The sequence below is a fragment of the Camelus dromedarius genome, chromosome 16, assembly GCF_036321535.1.
Source record: "Camelus dromedarius isolate mCamDro1 chromosome 16, mCamDro1.pat, whole genome shotgun sequence".
In the NCBI taxonomy this organism is placed as follows: Eukaryota; Metazoa; Chordata; class Mammalia; order Artiodactyla; family Camelidae; genus Camelus; species Camelus dromedarius.
In genome coordinates, this window is record NC_087451.1 from 20,844,764 (window position 1) to 20,864,079 (window position 19,316).

Sequence of the window (19,316 nt, forward strand, 5' to 3'; positions counted from 1 at the left end):
CTGAACCTCGGGAAACAGAAATCTGCCTTCTGCTCCCACATCCATCTCCCTTCCTGCCTCCCGTGATGACAGAGCTTCTTTGCTGGGGACCCTGCTCCATGCAGCTGGGACCAGAGGAGGTAGCCTTCCAGCTACGCCCAAGGCTGCTAACTCACACACCTCCACTTTGGTCTCTCGTCCCAGAATCCCAGCTGCTGACTGGGCATCACTCCCCAGACGCCCATTGTCACCTGAAACCCCCGAGTCCAGAGGAAAGGAGCCCTGGCGGGGGTTTGCACAGAGACACGGGTCCTCTGCCACACGAGTGATCCTCTTCCTGGTCTACAATTCTGCATCTTGTTTAAGTTAAAGCTGCTGCATCTGACTGGACACTTCTCCCTCCTCCGTTGCCCAGAGAGGATTCTAGAGAACTGGATTTTTGCCTCGGTTCTGCCTCTCATCTGCTGTGCAGCCCTGGGCAAGCACGCTACCTCTCTGGTCCTCCGACTCTTCATCTAAAATAAAGGAGCTGGGCTGACTGGTCTTCTAGGCCCCATACTCTTGCCCTCCAGCTTTGATCAGTGGTCTTAAAACCTTAAGACTCATCATTTAGGTGTAAGGATCTTATGGCTGTAGGAGTCGGGTGGTAATACAGTCCCTTCAGGTGCTCCCAAGAGCACATCCCGCCTCGAACCTCCTGCACATAAGTGTGTCTCAGACTTGTCTGAGAACCTGACCTCAGAGCCCCACCCCCAAACATTCCATCCAGCTCCTTCCAGGGAATAAGCACTTTGTCAAAACCTCAAGGCACAGATCTTAACCTTGACATTGATCTCATCTCCTAAGGTCCACATCTGTGGTTGGCTCCCCTTTTCAAACAAGGCACCTCACTTGACGGACGCCTGGACAGATGGGCCGACAGGAGGATGGACATCGTGACGGCACGATGTGGATTCCCACCCGACGTACCTCCTCTCTCCAGGGATAAACAGACAGCACCAGTCTCCGAACAGCGGGAAAGGTCCTCAGAGAACTATCCACTGGGTACTGTGGCCTCCACCCCTTCGGTGGTTGATGCCACCAATCTTACTTCAAAAGAAGACCCAGCAGCTCCTTCCAAAATCTCGGAGCTGGTAGAAGTCTGCTGGGAGCTGGACTTCCAAGTCGGCAAATATGTCTGGAAGGCTATGGTCTGAGGCCATTGCTCTGGTTATAAGCGGAGTCTCTGGAACCAGAGGGAACCCACAGCTCTTCTTAAAATAAAAGGTGTTCATGCCTGAGATGAAACTGAATTCTATTCGGGCAAGAGATGTGCCTATGTATACAAAGCAGTGAACAATACAGTGACTCCTGGTGGCAAATGGAACAAAACCAGAGGAAGGGGAGGGGAGGTAACTCATGCCTTGGAAACAGTAGCATTTGGGTCAGACTGCAAAGCAATCTTCTAGCTCAGGCCACTGGGTCTGTGCAACACTGTACCCCTCAAGATGTGAACTTATTGAAAAGTAAATAAATAAAAGTGTAAATCTGCTCTCTTGCAAAGGATGGGAGGAGGGGAAAGGAAACCCAGCAGCCAATGTGAGGACTCTGCCATTTTATTTCCTGGCAATAGCAGGGGCTCCCGATTCACGCACAGACTCTTTCTTCCATCCACGCACCCGTTCGTCCATCCCTGTGCGCTGCCAACTGCAAGACACCACCAGCCGTGGGGAGAAACAGACACTTAATATTTAGCAGAGAAGCTACTGGTCCCCACTCCTCCTTCCCGAGCCTCTAGAGCTCTAGTAAGCAATCGAGTCCTCAGGTAGCTAATGGAAACGTGCCCAGAGCAAAGGGCAGGGTGCAGCTGCCCCTGAGAGGCCCATCTGCCTCTCGACGGGAATCCCAGTTACAGAGAAGAGAGGCCAGTGTGGCATCAAGTAGCACAGGGGGCTGCAGGAAGAGGCTCTGAAATCACAGGTAGATGCTGCCTGTGGTCACAACCCCGCTTGGGATGCTGGGTCCCAATGGACAGCCCCTTGGCCTGAACTCACTGGCCTGGTGCACTCACAGGCCCCAGAGGCTGGAGTCCCTTCTCCCCATAAGCACTGTGCCTGCCCATCCGACCTCCACCAGGGCTCCATCAGGGACAACGCAGACGCCTAAAGGATTCCGCCCAGCCTATGTCTTGGTGTTAGCCAGCTCTGATCAGCCCCAAACACAAAGCTCCTGGGAGCGTGGGGCAGGAATGGGGCAGGCCAGGCCTGACAGATATCTGGAGAGAGGCCCCAGGGCTCTGGCTGAGGGACCTCAGCAGCAGCAGGAAAAAACTGTCCCAGATGACCGCACCATCCACAGGGAGGAAGCCATTTCCAGGTCTTTTCCCATAAAAGACTCCCTAATCTATTTACAGCACACCAGGCTCCTGGACGGAGCCAGAGCCAGAGCAAAACCAAAGTGGCAGCTTGGGGCCCAAGTTACCCTGGGCTGAGGCCCCCTTGCATTCTCTGGGCTGCCATCCTGGGGTTCTTGGTCATTCCAGGTGACCACCCAGACTCTTAACAGAGTCACTGCCATGCCCCAGAGGCTCTAGGGTGACAGCGAGGTCAGAGTGCAGGGAGTGAGACCTGTGCTCTGAAAGCCTCTGACCGTCCAACCCAATTCATGAGAAACACAGTTTTTTTCCCCCCAAGGCAACTCTAACTCAATTTGAAACTCTTCCACTGAAACCAGGGGAGACAGACACACACAAATGACCTGACCATGGATCAAACCACCTCAAGGGAGGTTGCTATGCTAGCCACCCATGCTAGAAGCCAGAAATTTCCAGTTCCCCATCAGTGGATTACAGCAGCTGCCCTATGTAGAATAAAACCCTTAAAGAGAAAGTATAGTTGAAAGGTGGAGTGATGTAAATCCGGCTTCAGAGCAGAGGTGCCCCTTCCTTAAAATAACGATAATTATTATAATTATTATTTTAAATAAACAGTAAGCAAGGCAGGAGTTAGTAGCTCTAAACAGTCACTTCTGGACTTCGTTTCCCCTTGCTAAGACTGCATCTTGCTTGCATTACATGTGTTAGCTTCCAGTGGGAAAGACCCAGGCCACTGGTCACGGTGATTTGCCCTGGGCCATCTGTAAGCCTGGGCCCCCTCCCTTTACCCTCTCCCCACTCTGCCCCACCCACCAGAGGACTCCTGTTCCTGATTGGTCAGTTTTCTTGGTTGGGTAGTGGCTCTCTGCTGCCCCCACTGGGGGCCTGAAATTAACACAACATTGTAAATCAACTATACTTCAATTAAGAAAAAAAAAGAAAGAAAAAAGGGTGTCTTATTGAGCCAACCAGGTGTGGGCAGCCGTCGGCCAGCTCAGAGAGATTATGACCCCTGCTGTATGGCTGAGAAAACTAGGTAGGTATTGAGAAGAAAATCTTATCAATTCAAAGCCTGGATGCTCAGGATTCAGGCCCTAAGCACAGCTACTTGGCAAACCCCAGTCTTGTTTCCCAAACTTGTTCGCTCACCAGGATGATTGGAGCTGCCTGCTAAAATGACAGATTTCCAGACCTTGTGCCCAAAGATTCTCATTTAGCAGAACTTGGGTGGAACCCAGAAGTCTGCATTTTAACAAACAGTCTCAGGGATGAACCAGAGGCCGGGAAAACTGGTAGAGTCCATGGTGAAACATGACAGGAACCAGCCACAGACTGGGAGGTACCAGGATGAGACAGAAACCCCAGGGGAGGGGTCAGCATCAGGTGTGGTAGGAGGCAAGATGCATGGTAGCAATGTAGGTAACTCAGGGAACCCCCAAATGCCATTTCCACCTCAATTTTCTAAAAATAGCAGGTTCATAACATCTGTCCCCAGAGAGTCCCTGCTTTGACATGTGGCTTTGTTATCTTAGTTCCTGCGGGAGCCTTATGAATTAGAGTGAGAATTACAGTGATCACCACAAACCCTTTAGCATGACTGAGTCCTTGGAGTTCTTCCTAGAAAAGGAGAGGGAAGAAAGCACTACAGTGAAGGAAGCCAGGAGGGAAAAGGCACCAGGAGAAGGTTCTAGTGAGTGTGCAGCATGGTGGGGGAGGTGCTGCAGCAAAGCCTTATCTTAAGCCCCTGAGGGCAGAGTCCTGAGTCAGGACAAGAAGGGTGAGTTTTCTGCAATCCTGTTCCCAGGTGGTGCTTGGCGAGGACGGAGCTGACAGATCAGGGCCAGCAGGATATTCTCAGCCTGGCTGGGACACTCACGGTCCTGTGTGCGCCCCATCAACATCATTCAGACTTTCTGAGCACTAACTATGACCCGGCACCAGGCTTAGGGAAGAGATCTGAGAACCCACTGCATCGTCTCTGCCCTCAGGGAACTGACAGCAGGGGCGTGTGGCTGACTCTTCTACCTCAGCTGTAACGTCTGCCTTCAGATCCCACCCCACACTAGATGTGCTCTGAGGGCAGGGACTGCGTCAAATACATGTATCCCTGTCTCCCTGGCACCCAGTACAGCAGGCACTCATAGGGGTTTGATGAATCAATGAAGATTCAGTTCAAAGAGCTGTTAGAAGTCAGTCTAGTTACACGGCCAATGGCTGACTTTAAAAATGAGTGAGTGAGTGTGTGTGTGTGAAAAGACAGAGAAACAAATGATAGGAAGGCAAAGAAGGGCTGGAAGGGCAGATAGCACACCAATTCCCTTCACACAGTATGAATTACAGATCAAGCAAGACGCCCAGTCTAAAAAGAGCCAACACACACACAGGTGACTCACAGAAAAATAGTTACAAATGATCCATGAGGAAGAAAATGATGTTCCTTTTCACTCAGGATCGGAGAAGTGCAAATTACTAAGATAAGACACATTTTTTCACCCACTAGGTCGCTTGTCTTTTAAGATGAATAATCCCTCATTAGCAAGGATCTGGAAAAACAGGTTGGGAATCTCTCTCTTCAAAAGGCAACACGCATCATTAAAAAGTCCACAAACGATAAACGCTGGTGAGGGTGTAGAGAAAAGGGAGCCCTCCTACACTGCTGGTGGGAATGCAGTTTGGCACAGCCATTTTGGAAAACAGTGTGGAGAGTCCTTAAAAGCTGAAAATAGACTTGATCCAGAAATCCCACTTCTGAGCATATATCCAGAGGAAACTCTGATTCAAAAAGATATATGCACCCCAATGTTCATAGCAGCACTATTTACAATAGCCAAGATATGGAAGCAACCTAAATGTCCATCAACAGATGACCAGATAAAGAAGGTGTAGTGTATATGTGTGTGTGTGTGTGTGTGTGTGTGTGCATATATATATATATATATATATATATATATGGAATATATATAAATGGAATACTACTCAGCCACAAAAAAGAATGAAATAATGCCATTTGCAGCAACACGGATGGAACTGGAGATCGTCATACTAAGTGAAGGAAGCCAGAAAGAGAAAGAAAAATAACATATGATATCACTTATATGTGGAATCCAAAAAAAAAAAAAAAGACACAGATGAACTTATTTACAAAACAGGGTCAGACCCACAGACAGAAAAAGTTACGGATACCAGGGAGGAAAGGGAGTGGGGAGGGGTAAATTGGGAGTTCAGGATTTGTAGATACTAACTACTATATATAAAATAGATAAACAACAAGGTCCTCTCTGTAGAGCCCAGGGAACTATATTCAATACCTTATAATGGCCTATAATGAAAAAGAATAGGAAAAGGAATATAGGTATGTATAAATAAATCACTATGCTATACATCAGAAATTAACATAACATTGTAAATCGACTATATTGCAATTTTAAAAAAGTTAAAAAAAAAGGCAACGTGGAGATAGCTATCAAAATCCGAAATGCACATACCCTTTGACCTAAATAATCACACTAGGTGTGCAATGATGTAAGTATAAAGATATGCTTTGGAGCACTTTTTGCTGAAGGGAAAACACTCCTGAGAGACAACACAAATGTCCACCAATAGGGGACCAATGATGCTGCGTGGAAGGGATGGCATTCTGTGCAGCTGCTCCAGCGAATGAGGTAGACCTGGGAGACGCCGACAGGCAAAGCAACTCCAAAACACCCTGCTAAGTGCCGGGTGTACCAAAGGTTCTCAGATGCTTTTATAAAAGCGCCTAAATTAAAGGGCCATGAATGGAAAGCTGCAGAAAGAACACACAAGAAACATCTGATGCTGATTAATCCCTAGAAATGAAACCAAAGTAAGAAGGCTCTTTTTTTTTTTTTTAATAACAGTATAGCCCATGTGAATGTTTTCCCAAGTACATGAGAACTTCCCATGAAAGAGAAATAAACTGTGCAGTGCTGGTGCAGGAATAAAACGACATATCTATAGAAAGGAAAAGAAAAAAAGAAAAAGAAAACCCAACAAGAAACAGACCTAAGCGGACCAGTTTAGCGCATGGTAGAGAGGTGCATTTCAGGCAGCGGTGAAAGGCTGAATCAGTCAGTAAATGCTGTTAGAACAACCGGCCAATGGTTTGAGTAATAAAGAAGGCAGATCCATTTCCTATGTTATTTTCTGAAATTAAATTCCATCTGGATTTAAAGCTTTAAGAGGGGTGAAAATTCCCAGCCTAAAAGAGTGGTCAAGATAATATTACTCTTTTGTTGTTGTTGCTAAAGGTCTTTAGAAGTGTGACCTCAAAAGGCAGAAATTGTAAAAGGGAAAAGACTGGCTGTCCATGAAAACAGAGTTTAGAAAAATCACAATCAGAACGATAAGACATTAAAAAAAATTAAAACTATGTGCCACTATGATCAAGACCCCTTTCTAAGAACTGTCTAAACCTCAGGGCTCCTCCTGGGCAGACCCACGTGTCAAGGGTGTGCCAAACTGGCCATTGCACTTGGACCAGCATCCCCTAGAATAGGACTTGGGGTGGATATCTCCTACCATCTGCAGCTGTTTTCTGCTAAACAGTTGCTAAAGAAAAAAGGCAAATCTGCAGAGAAAAATACGTATGAAGCAAACCCAGAGGAAGAAGGAGGCATAAGACATGAGGAAGTCCCAGAGACCCAGGATAAACAACGCAGCTGATTTTCGGTTCTTAAGTGGAGGCTTCTGGGAGATGCCCCATATCCTTCTAGTGAAAGTCTTTTTTTTTTCATGAGCTAGTCTAGGTAAGCTTCTGGTCCTGTAACAAAACAGCCCCTGCCCACAGACATTCTCCAAACTGCACTGCCCTGTGAATGGCCTATGCCAGCCCCAAGGCCATTAGATCCACATCTGGAATCTCCTTCTGTGACCATGCTGACTTGTGATTTCTTAACAAGCCCCCAAGTGGGATTTCCATACCCTCCTAAGGAAAAAAATCACACTGCTCAACTGTTGAGAAGCTCCTCTACCCACAAAGTGGTATGTTCTACTCTTACATCATCTTGTTTTGTTTTCTGAGAAAACTCAGCATTTATGAACTTCAATCGTTCTGCATCACTAATCCAGATTTAGAAGACTTTTTCCAGTAAAAGGTGTGACTTTGTATTTATAAATAATGCTCAAAATCACTCGGAGTGTTGCTTTTCACAAGCTGGAGGAAACTGTCAGAAAGAGCTAAGGTTATTTTGGGAAACAGAACTCAGCAATAATCTCTCTGAGGTGCAGCCACAGAGGCACTTCCCAGCCCGCTGGATTCCCGAGGAAGGCCGGCCATCCCCTGCCCAAGTCACAAAGGGCCCACAGCCCCTGCAGGTGCACAGAAGTCCTTCTTGTGAATCAGCGCCACAATGAACAGGTGTAGACATTCTGGGCAAAATGAGTTCTTCTCAAACATCAAGAAAAGGTATTCAGGATAGAGAAGACCACGCCAGATGGGGAAAAAATAGGTAGCATTTTAGAGTTGAATGAAATAAGATGCCTCGGGAAAACTGCAGGAGCAGGTTAAAAAAAAAATTCTGCTCTGCAAAGAAGCCCCAGAACACTTGATCCACTTAGGGGAATTCAAGAGTGCGGGGAACAGAGGCGGCCTCCAAGGTGGGGCTCCTCCAGCTTTACAGCGTCACAGCATCACCTGGAGGGCTGGTCAAACCACAGAACACAGCGCCCATCACGGTGTCTGATTCAGGAGGTCTCGGGTGGAGCCTGAGAAACTGTATTTCTAACAGATTCCCAGGAGCTGCTGATGCTGCCGGCCTGGGGACCCCACTTTGAGAACCACAGACCTAGAGGAAGAACGGGGAAGGGCAGAGTTCCCTACAACTTTGGGAGGTGGGGCCATCAAAAAAATTTTTTTGAAAGGTACAACAATCAAACCAACCCACGAATTACTACTCCTGACTTGAAAGAAAGTGTCCACTGCTCACCCCTTCCCTCCAAACAGGCGGTGCTGCCCAAAACCGCGGCAAATAATCAAGTTGTCTGGAGACATCCAGAGAAAGCCACGTGAAGCCCACAGGGCAGGTGCTCTGAGAGTGAAGAAGAAATCCACCGGGACCACAAACACTCAGGATGTCACAGAAGCCCCCGAGAGTCCCCCTCCATCTCTAAAGTCCACTCGCTGAGAAAGCTGTGCATCCGCACAGCCGTAATAGGAATTCACTCTTCACGCGCAAGAGCTAAGCCCGCTGGGCGGGGATGTGGTGTCCAAAAGCACCGTGCGCTCCCTGCCCCTTCTGTCCTGCTTCCCAAGGCTGTGCCCCTGCTCTGTCTTCTCCATACCTTTCCCGGCAGTGTCTCCCCCATCAGCACATATAGTTTTTATATACCAGCAGCAGAAAGCAAGTGAAGTCTTTATGTGAGGTAGGGGCAGAGAGAGAAAGAAGAAAGGGAGGAGGGGGAGGTGGGGGAGGGGGAGGAGGGGAGGGGGCCTCCTTGACTCCCAGCCCAGCACACCCCTCCTTCTGTGGCAGACATCACGTGGCCTGGCATCCTCGGACACCCCTCACACCATATGAAAAAGGCCCCTTCTGGCTCCCCTTTGTGCATCTCAGCCCTGGAAGAGCCCCCTGAACACAAGACCCCCTCTTCAGAGGGACAGAGGAGGGTGGATATTGTGCTGGGGAAGGGGAAGAAAGATCTCTGGCGCTCAACCCCGGTCTGCTCCTCTGTTTCAGAGAAATTATTTTTACCCTACTTAATACAAGTAATGCAGGGCCAGGGAGAAAACACTGGAAAACACAGGAAAGTCAAAAGAGAAAATAAAATTCCTCCTTAGTCCCACTGCTCAGAAAGAACCATGGTGAACAAGCATCTCCCTCCACATCTAAATGCCATGGTACCTCATGAGAGTGGAGGCCACTCCGGGCAGCAGGGTCAGGGACAGAGGGAGGCGGTGGCATGGAGCTGGGTCCTGTCTGCATGGCCACGGGTCTACCCCTAGAAAATACAGAGCTTGGAAGGGGCTTTCAAAAGCATCTCCTTTAGAGATGGGGGCGCTCGAGACCAGGATGCAAGTAGGAACTGGTACGCCAGGCAAGGGCAGAGCTGGAGCCATGACCTCCAGCCAAGTCCTCTCTGGTGTATTCAAGAGAAGCATCATAAGTATCTGGAAATTGATTGCTTTATTAGGGTCTCTTTTCTGTGGCTTGTACTAAAGGTTTCCTGCAAGCACTTCTCTGGGAATTATCAGAATTCTGGTACCCAAGGCAGCTCTTTTAAACCAGAGCCTACACCCCATATGCACTGTTAGGTTGGAAACACAACAGAAAAGCAGGCTACCCTTCCTGCTGCTGGTGCTACCTGACCCTTAAGCCAGGTGTCTGAGACACGGATGGCAGACTGCTCCATCCCAAGGCCTTGCGGGGGACAAAACATCACCTGTGTGGCTTAGCAGTGCCCAGAGGTGATGAGTGGCATGATATATGTGGGAAGGGTACTGGTTTCCTGCGCTGCCCGAACAAAATACCACCAACCTGGCAGCTTCAACATCAGAAATGCACTGTCTCACGGTTCCAGAGGCTGGAAGTCGGAGATCCAGGTGTCAGCAGGGTGGGTTCCTTCTGAGGGCGGTGAGGGAGAATCTGTTCTAGGTCCCTCTCCTGGCTTCTGGTGGTCTCGGTCATTCCTTAGCTCATAAATGGGCTCTCCCGGTGTCTTCACATAGTCTTCCCTCTGTGGGTGTCTGTCTCTATGTTCAAAATTCTCCTTTTGGCGAGGATCCAGCATATTGGATTAGCATCTTAACCTGATCATCTGCAAATACTCTATATCCAAGGTCACCTTCATGGGTCTTGGGGGTTAGGACTTAAACGTCTTTTTTTTTTTTTTTTAACATTTTTTATTGATTTATAATCATTTTACAATGTCGTGTCAAATTCCAGCGTAGAGCACAATTTTTCAGTTATACATGAACATACATATATTCATTGCCACATTTTTTTTCATTGTGAGCTACCATAAGATCTTGTGTATATTTCCCTGTGTTATACAGTATAATCTTGTTTATCTATTAAACTTCTTTTTTGGGGTAAGGGGATTGCACAGTTCAACCCATATCAGGAAGCAAAAGGCTGGAGCTGGCTGGGAACTGTAGGACCCCCGAGTGGAGGCTGAGCTAACTCAGGGAGTTGATCTGGGTTGCAGGCAAGAAAGTCCAGACAAATGAGAGACAGAGGAGTCCGAGGATTCAGCAGCAGAGGGTCTGGGTCTGTGGCAGGACCAGAGGGGCAGCCAGGAGCCCGACCACCAAGGAACAGGGGACAGCTGTGCCCCAACCCTAGCGCACATGCCAGCAGGCATCCAGGCAGAGTGCATGAGTGCAGTTAGACTGGTTGCTCTAATAAGTGAAAATTTTCTGTACCAGTTGGAAAACTGCTTCTGCTCTGATCTCTCCACTCCAAGTATCCACAGTCACCAGGACCTCCCCATTAGGTCACCACAGGGCCACTAAAGTCCTAATGCCTGGGGAGGGGGCAGAGAGAAGTACCCACCTCCGGCATGTTGTTCCCACCATCCATTCCTGTGCCAGACCACCCATTACCGGGGCTATTTCTTCCCGAGCTGAGGGCATCTCTGGGCAGATGGGCACACTAACCACAGCTGGCAAGAGGGCAGAGCTTCATTCAACAGGAACACCCAGGGGGCCCAGCCTATGATCTGTTGAAGGACAGCAAGACCCTTCAGGGGAGGCTCTCAGTGCCCCGTGCACAGCCCAGCGCCCCACTGCCAGGGAGTGGCAAGCAGTAAACACTCATCTCGCATGAGTAACTTCTCACCCCATTCTCCTCCCACACCTCTTGGAAGAGCACTGCCTACTTTGGAATCCAGCTTGGACTGAAATAACAAAAAAGCTGTTCCCCGACTCCAAGATCTTCCTCCAATAGTGAAGATCCGATCGCTGGGAAACCACGCCAGCTTTCCATACGGAGGCACGTTCCCCAACGGTGGTGGGTGATGAGCACGGTGGTGTGGCAACTCCTGGTCTCATAGAATCTTAGATCCGGAAGGGACCTTCAGAGGGCTATTCAGGCAGGAAAGGAAATTGACTTCAATCTCCAATCTCATCTCCACCGGGAAGCACTCACGTAGCCACTCGCATCCTGCTCGCCCACACCACCCCTGCAAGAAGCCATCCATCCAAGTGGATGTTAGAAATGGGCAGAGAGAAGGCACTGAGCAAACACTTTATTGCCTGATAATCAATTCACACAGTCCTTGCCCACTCACTTATTAGAATATGACTTATGGATAATTTCCATTTTTGCCAAGAGTTCCACTGGCTCCATGGGACCTAACCCTTTAAAGAGCGAGGATGGTTACCTCTGCTGAGACTGCCCTTCCCTGTGGACCCCGACTTCCTGCTGCAGTCACATGCTCCCATTCTCCCCACGGACACACTTACGGGCTTTCCAGAAGCCCACAAGAGGCAAAGCTTCCTGAGCTAATATGTCAGGTGCCCGTAAAAGCTCCAAGAATACAGCAGAGCATGGGATGAGTCTGAAGGTCCTTGTTGAAGCTAACCAGTCAGTCCTTTCTCCCCAGATTCTTGAATCTCATGCCTGGTCCGCTTTCATAATCTCCAATTTCCAAGTTCATTTATAAAATAGCTTCCCAGCTTTCTGTCTACTACCAGTTCTCCCCTACAATGCTTGCTGGGAAGCCAGGAGGCTCCTTCTGAACAGAGGTCAAAGCTCAAGCTCCCACAAGAGCCAGACACATAAGATGCTTGCACGAAGCCAACTAAGTAAGAAGAATCCGGAAAGGTGGCGACGTTCTCAGCTTCACCCAGTTGTATTCAGGCAGGAAGGTGGGTGGGATGTAGTCACACCTTACGATTTTTCAAAATGAGACATGTATTTGGGTGCTTGTGGGAAAACTTTCAATTTTTCAATGTTGGCAACTCGTCGAACATCTTTAAGGACTGTGGACGCAGAATGAAATGCTTCTGTGGACAGCCTCTGGCCTCAAGACAACACAACATGTGCCATCTACTACACCTCAGTCTTCGCAAGACAGCTCCCCTGGATCTAGAGGTCCTGACCCTGCCCTGCCTGATGCCACCACACTCATAGGCACTACGATGCCACTGCCCTTGAAATGCAATTGTCACAGACCAGCATGTTGTTTTTAACAAGAGTTCAAGCCAAGCAAATGTCATTCCTTCTGGGTGCACAGCTCACAGTCAGCTTGTACTTTCTTTGCTCTTTAACTAATGGATGTGGGTGGCTCTAATGACTGGTATAGATCTGGCCAATCTGCATGGGTGGATTAGCCTGACACGGCTAGATTAGGCATTCAACACAACCCGATCCCACTGACTCACTAGGCCACTGGACTCTGCAGTGTGACGAATGAAGGGGGCACAGCCTTCCTGAGCAAAGCAGAGGCAAGCGAGGACCCAGGCTACAAATCTCCAGAGAAGAGAAATACGAAGGCAGAAACCGTACAGCTTCCTTACGTCTCCAGGGACTGAACTGTTTCACTGGACTTCACGTTCCTTGAAGGCAGGGGTGGTGTTCAGTCTGCCTAGATGCCAGAGTGCTATGCAGACGCGGACAATGAAGACAGTACAAGCTCACAATTCTCTGACTTAGCTGCAGCTAGAAGCAAAGCTGAAACCGGAGTCCATAGGTTTTTTATTTTTCCCTAATGGCAAAAATACACTTTTTGAGATTAAAAAAAAAATTGTTTTTTGAGCTATTGACTCAAAAGCTTTGAAATTATAAGACCTGCCACTACATCCTGTTATGTTGGTAAGAATAAATGCTAGAAATAGCCACAAGTCAGCTACCTTGACAACACTGAAGACTATAAACATTAGCCAGGTGAAGGGCCTTTCTTGGCAGTTTTACACTCATTCTGTGCCCTGTCATATAAAACTGAGTTATTCGTCTTCAAGTCCCTCTTCCATGAGATTCTACTTTAAAGACAATAGTTTATGGTTATATAACCTTTAACCTTAAGACCAGAATACATGTTTACTTGTTTAAAGAAAATTTTATTTTTGCATTGGATTTCCGTTAAGAGAAAATTGGATTTAAACGGACTCTTTAGCTTCAGAATATCTGATCCACTGACCATGCTGCCATCAATCTGGTTGTCTCCTTGCAAGTAAAAAAATAGGTGATGACTATTTAAAAAGACTTACAATTCTAAAGCATAAATTTTTACTCCTACCAAACAGTAGATTCCAGTTCAGTAGGTCTGCAGTGGGACTTGTCTATTGATATTTTTTCAACAAACTCCCTACGTGCTTGTAATACCACCAAAGTTTGGGAAACAGGCAGAAAGAATGCCCCAGCTGAGGCATCTAAGGAATTGTTCTGGAAGGACACCAGGAAGGTCACCAACTCGCCCACCCTCCCCAAAATGCCTGTTTTTATTGTGATTTATCTACCATAAAATTCACTCTCTAAAATCATACACTACAGAGGCTTTTAGTATATTCACAGAGATGTGCAACCATCACCACTATCTAATTTTAGAACATCTTCATCACCTCAAAAGGATCCCTCTTACCCATGAGAAGTCACCCTTTCCCCCTACTCCCTGGAAACCACAAATCTACTTTCTGTGTCGATTTGCCTATTCTAAGCATTTCACATAAATGGATTCACACAATATATGGCTTTCTGTGTTCTGGCTTCTTTCACATAACATGGTATTTTCAAGGTTCACTCATGTTGTAGCATGTACCCATTAATACTTCACTCCTTTTTATGGCTGAATAATATTCCATTGTGTGGATAGAACACACCTTATTTATCCATTCATCTGTTGATGGACATTGGTGTTGCTTTTGATTTTTGGCCCTTATGAATAAAGCTGCTATGAACATTTATGTATGAGTTTTTGTGTGGACATGTTTCCAACTGTCTTGGGTGATAACTAGGAGCAGAGCTGCTGGGTCATATTCCACACAGTCCTTTTTGTTTCACACCTGAACCATTCGCTAATTGGTGACTCCAGCTCACAGTCAAAGAGGATAGTTCTTACACTGCTGACCAATAAGTAGTCTTTTTCAAAGTAACTCCAGCAAGCAGTAAAATTATTTGTCTCCTCTGTCTTTTGATTTTAATGGGTCATCAATTTACAGGCAGCGTAAATGGCTCTCTAACCCACTTGGCATTTGCAAAATTCCAAGAGATTACCCGTCTTAAAAACTGCTGAGAAATGAAGGATGTGTTGTATGCTTAAGTGTTACCCTAAAATTACAAATTAAAATGAATTCTCTGCAAGGAAAAGCAAAACCCACACAGAAACATACTAATAGTAAGATTTAAGGTCTAACAGCCTTCCATTAAGACTCCATCAAAGAAAAATAAGAAAGCCAAAATAAGAAACATGTATAAACACACACACACACACACACACACACACACACAGAGAGAGAGAGAGAGAGAGAGAGAACTAATCCAATCAACAGAATGTGCCAATTAAAAGCATCTTTTTACTAAAAGCATCTTTTTAATCTCACATTTGTTCAACACAGATGCACAGAAGAAAACAGATCAATGTTTTTGCATGTAGAAGCATCTCAGGGCAACTTTTATGAACAGGGAATTATCAGGGCTGTTCTATCTGGGGAGTTAGAAAAGTATCTAATTGCTTGTATCAAAGAAAAGCTCAAAGAACGCTTTAAAAAGTGTTCTACAGGAAAACTTATCCAGAAACTCATATTAGCTCCTGGTATAATAAAGTTAAATGGGAATCTGCTCATTTAAAGAAAAATTAAAACAAGAAATCAAGAGAAGCACCACCTATGTGGCAGACAAATCTAAAAGCTCAAATCCTGGTTTAATCCTCCAAGCTTCACTCACAAACATAATAAAACATTTATACAGATGAATTCTTTGTCAAAAGAGTTTAAAAACAATCCCCAGGTCTTCTGGGTTTCAGTTGATGCTCTAAGAAGACAGTTATGTTTCCCTTAAAAGTAAAAGTTATTTCAGATAGTTTTTTCTACTAATCCATGAACTCAGTCATCCTAACTGCAAATTAAGTCACCACTCCCCATGCCCATCCTCCTGGATACTGAGGCAAACAAGAAAGGATTAGAGGACAGCAGACCCAGGCAAAGCTTGGCCGAGGGAAGGCCAAGGAACTCTGACTGAGTCCCTCTACCATGTAGGGGACTCCATCCCGCCTGTGTGAAATCAGTGGGCTCTACTTTGCAGAACCATCAAACTTTTTCTTCTAAAGGCCAGAGAGTGACTACTTTGGGTTTGGGGAGCTACATGGTCTCTACTCAGCTCTGCCATCTTGCTGCAGCAGCAGCCTTTGGCAACAGGTAAACAAAAGAGCATAGCTGTGTTCCAGTAAAACTATTTACAAAAATAGGCTGCCAGCTGAATTTGGCCCAAGGGCTATAGTTCACCAACCTCTGTGTTGGATGATTTGGAAGGTTCCCCCTAGGATGACTGCAGAGTAAAAGTCATTGGCCACCTAAACCCTATACATAAGCAAGTCCTCCAGGTCAGACGGTGGAGAGGGTCGCACAGCACTCAGTGCTACAGGAGCCTTCGGGCTGGGACAGACATTGGGCCTTCCCTCAAGTGTCCATCGACCGCCTCCTTCTATTTTGGTTGGTATCTCACCCATGCTCCATTGACCATCCACCTTGGGCTTGAATGAAGCATCACTCCATAGGGGTGGAATCAGGCTTTCCAAGAGACTGCTGGGGGAGGGGGGGTGGCGGGTGATACAACCCCAAAATGTGGGGAAACAGCTCTCCAAGCAGAGGAGCTTGGCCAGTGGGAAACAGGAGATGAGAGGGAGGTGAGCAGGTAAAACACCTCTGCTCTCCTACGGACTATTCCAAGGCATGGCTTCTCTCCGCAAACTTTCCAGAGAAGGGAACACACCTACTGAGTGACCTGCTGATCTCTCTCAGCTTACCATCAATGCTAGCCAAAATCACGGGGCATCTCCCTTTGCCTCTCTTCCCCCTCTCACCTGCTCTCACTGCTCTGGGCTTATACCTCCTAAATAAGGCATTAACACTTAATCCTTGTCTCAGGCTCTGCTTTCTAGAGAAATAGGGCTAAGGCGCCACCCTCCCAACAAATGATCCTCTTTCTTTAGAAATGAAAGACATAGATAAATGAAACTATCCCTTCAAGATCCCAATGGTCAAATATATCCTAAACAATAGCTAAAAAGTCGGTATCTCTCCAAAAAGAGGACCTGAATCCCTATGATGCTATCACTATTAAGTGATTAAATGCGCGTATCTGGCCTTCCAGTTAGAAACAGAACAAAACAACTTTGTTTCTGTATTTCTTGAAATGCAGTTCTCTGTTACACAAATAAGAGGTGCCCCTTAACACTAGCTTAGGTGCCTGAACAGGATAGCTAATGATGATAGCCAGACATCCAGAAACTAAACACAACCCTAATTTTTGAGAATAGAGTCAAATTTAGGTGGAACAAAGCACTTTCCAAGACAGTGTAGTGCAAGCAATTTCCTGATACCAGAACCCCTGGGGTTCCTGGGGCCTCAGCTCAGGACTGCCCTGAATGACAAAACACCCTGGAGAGCCATTAACCATGGGGAGATAGGGTAGATGAAGGCTTCCCAAAGTCATGTAAAGCATGCTCTGATGGCCTTGCTGAGTTTATATGAAATCAACAGCATCACTGCATTAACTTACCCACCGAAATTTCCTGTTAGCCATCTGGTCCAACACCATTTATTAAATAACCTGTGCTTTCCCCAAGGATTTAAAATATTCACCCCCTACCCTCCACCATAAATATGATCTGTATTTCAGTCTGTCTTGACAATCTTTTCTCCTTTGCCTTTCATGACACTGTCTGCTCTAGGATGCCTCACAGCTCTGACAATTCTTTCAAAGCCTCCTCTGACTGTCCCTTAAGTGTGGTTCTGCAGGGCTCTCTACTCCATGCCTGCCCTGGGTGGTCTCCTGCATTCTCATGACTTCATTTCTCTGCTAATGAAATGCAAATTCTGGGCCACCCGTGCCTGTGCAGGTCGTTCACCACACAATGGGGCCAGGCCAAGAGGCAAATGGGGGAGAAACCCATCCTGCTCTCTGCCCGCAGCCACACGGCTCCCCAGAGTCCTGTCTCTGGCCCAGACACCCCCTGAGTCACAGACCTATCCATCCAACATAGGCTGACCATCTCTCCCTGAATGCTCCACAGGGAACTGTACACCAACATGGATTTACGTCCTTTCTTCCAAACCTGTTCCTCCCTCGTGTCCCTGTTCTCACTGCACTGCTCCAGCACACAAGGCAGAGGAATGTGGAGGAAGCTGAGAGGTTCTTCTTTGCGGGACCCGCCACATCCCATCTGACAGATCCTACCTCCTCCCCTCCGCCACAGCTGCAGACTCGGCCCTGACCTCATTACTTCTCCTCCTATCGGGTCTGCCAGGTCCCTGCTCACCATCACATCACCCTTCACTCTGCTGCACGAACAACCTTGCCACAACATTCCGATGATGTTAAGCCACCACTCGGAAACCTTCCATCACTTTCCAGGCCCACAGGGCAAAGTCCCAAATCCTCAAAGGGCCCTATGGGGTCTTTAGCAGCTCAGACTGAGTCCCTCTGTCTCTCTGCTCCTCACCCAGGCCAGGCACAGCAGCCTGTCCCCTGCTGCCCGGCTTCTGCTTGTGCTGCCACCGCAGCAGGGACGACTGAGACGAGGGCTCCCTCTTCAGAGATTTGTCTGCTGCCCAGATAGAGCTGACGACCCCATTCCTCGAGCCCCTAGATTTCCACGCTGACAGCCACAACACGTGCTGGTGTCTGCGCTTCTCTGCCTGCACTAGAGTTGCAGTGGCTGAAGGCGGAGACGGCCTCTGGTTCGGTTTTGTGTCCCTAGCACTGTGAGCATCCCCATACAGAAAATCCTAAATGGATTTGAAACTAAGAAGATTAGCCAGAGCAAGGGGATACAAATGTAAATTGAGCTGTCACCTCGTTGTATCTGTACATGGTATAAAAACGGGGGGCAGAGTGCCTAGCGTGCCCCAGGACCCTCTGCCAAAGAAACGATGGGGGATTAAGGGAGACTAGAACAGTTTGGAAGAAAGGGAGAAATGGCCCGTGGCAGCTTAGAGCCAGGCTCTGCGTCCTGGGCAGTGGTGCGCGGCTCTGGCCCGAGTCACACGGTGGGAGAGGTTCAAGAGTTGGGGCCCAGAGGTGGATGCAGCTGGCCCAGTTGAAAGGAGACATGAATGCCTCCAGGAGTCAGGAGGTCAGATAAGCATCTGCATGAGGCTGTTCTGATAAGAACTTTCCCGCAGAAAGGCAGTCAGTCTGATTCAAAAATTTAAAAAGCAGCCCAGCAGCCAAACATAATAGGTCTGAAGAGATCCCAGAGGAGAATCAGAAAGACAGCTGGGCTGCCGAGTCCCTTTAAAGAGCAAAATCCTTCCTGTGATATTTAGGGTCCACACGATCCTTCCCAACATGACTATCTTTGCTGTCAATGTCAAGAAGGACTTTCCCAACCCCAACTCCTTCCTCATGCTCCCTGTCTCAGCTGAAGGGCACCTCCTCCTCCAGGAAGCCTCCCCTGACCTCCCAGGGTCTCCCTGGGACATGCTCTCAAAACACCCTGCCTGGACTTCTCTCCTTCACAGCCCTGCTCAAGACTGTCATCAAACACAGATTCATTTAAAGTCTGCTTCCACTCTAAGGCGGCAAGCACTTGAGAGCTGAGCCCGCTTCTTTTTTTTATTACTATATCCCCAGCATCCAACACTCTGCCTGGAACAGATCTGAGGCCCAGTAAATGTTCGTTAAACAAATAATTCAATCAACCAAACAGATAAAAAATGAATTAAACAATGAATTAATAAAGCTGGCATGTGTCTAGAACGCAAGACTGAGAGCCAGGATTGCGGCGAGCACATGGGAGAAGGTGGGGAAGGCTGGGCAGGGGATGGCAGACAGCCTGGAGTGGCGTTGGCAGCCATTATGGCCTGTGG

General features: G+C 47.5%; 1 protein-coding gene across 4 annotated transcripts in view; it reads right to left on the reverse strand.

Annotated features, from left to right (window-relative positions):
• The window catches only part of GAS7 (growth arrest specific 7), a 184,350-nt gene that overhangs the window by 45,532 nt on the left and 119,502 nt on the right, over window positions 1-19,316 (reverse strand). The gene's annotated exons all lie outside the window — the stretch shown is intronic.